This window comes from Sinocyclocheilus anshuiensis, unplaced genomic scaffold (genome assembly GCF_001515605.1).
Source record: "Sinocyclocheilus anshuiensis isolate Anshui unplaced genomic scaffold, SAMN03320099.WGS_v1.1 scaffold42, whole genome shotgun sequence".
NCBI classification, from domain to species: domain Eukaryota; kingdom Metazoa; phylum Chordata; class Actinopteri; order Cypriniformes; family Cyprinidae; genus Sinocyclocheilus; species Sinocyclocheilus anshuiensis.
The window spans coordinates 663,693-665,110 of record NW_015546057.1 but is presented as its reverse complement, the minus strand read 5'-3'; positions in this window follow the sequence as shown (position 1 = coordinate 665,110).

Here is a 1,418-nt window from a genome sequence, read left to right as displayed (position 1 = left end):
TGCTACGCGATGGGTAGGTTTAGGGTTGTGGGGTAGATGCGTATCATATGTACGCGAAAACTGCGTATCATATGTACGCCAACAAATTTCGTATCATATGCACGCGAAAACTGCGTATTATATGCACACCAAACACATGCATATCATGCACGCCAAAGTCCATTTTTGCGTATCAATACCACGAGTTTTTGTTTTTATTTGGTGTACTATTTATACGCATTTTCATGAGACCGAGCTCGAAATACCCATCATGCTTGAGGACAATTCAATAATGATGTTTCCACTGCACCACAAGGCTGCTCATATCTGTGGGTCACGTTCACCTCAATGAAGATGTTTCTGTAACATTCATTTACTCTCATTCATTCGTGTGAAAAATGTTTTGATAATTTTTTCAACAAACATGCACTTGCAGCTGACAAATCAGCCTTTTGAAATGATTAATAATTTCAAGTGTTTCACCTCAATTGAATGTTGATGACAAAGTATGTATCTCTTTGAAAGTGATCTGTCTTGACAGAGTCTGTGTGTTTGGAGCAGATCAGTGACCGTCTGGATGTTACAGGATGAGGAATACTTGCTTGCTGCGGCTCTTGATAAAACTGTTAAACAAATCCAGCACCTCTCAGGTCTGCTGCTTTTGTGGTGATATTGATGTCTGAATGATGTGTGCTACAATAAAACTACGACTCAAATTGTCTGACCAACTTTTAGTAATTTTCTTAAATATATACACTATATAATTGCTTCAAATATATTTTTATATTATCAATAGTACTTAAATATTTTTTATATATTTAAGGATACGTTTCATTGCATATATAGAGTGCTGAGAAAAAGGTTTTGCCCCCTTCCTGTTTTTTTTTTTTTTTGCATATTTGTCTCACTAAGATAACCAGAGTAAATACAAAATGCATTTTTTAAATAATGATTTCATTTATTAAGGGAAAAGCTGTCCAAACCTGCCTAGCACTACGTGAAAAAGTAATTGCCCCCTAAATCTAATAACTGGTTGTGCCACCCTTCGCAGCAACAACTGCAATCAAGTGTTTGCGATAACTGGCAATGAGTCTTTCACATCGCTGTGGAGGAATTTTGGCCCACTCTTCTTTGCAGAATTGTTTTAATTCAGCCACATTGGAGGGTTTTCGAGCATGAATGGACTGTTTAAGGTCATGCCACAGCATCTCAATCGGATTTAAGTCCGGACTTTGACTTGGCCACTCCAAAACCTTAAGTTTGTTTTTCTTGAGCCATTCAAAGGTGGACTTGCTGGTGGGTTTGGGATCATTGTCCTGCTACATAACCCAAGTGCGCTTGAGCTTGAGGTCACAAACTGACGGCCGGACATTCTCCTTAAGGATTTTCTGATAGAGTGCAGAATTCATTGTTCCATCAATGTTTGTCTGTTGTTATGA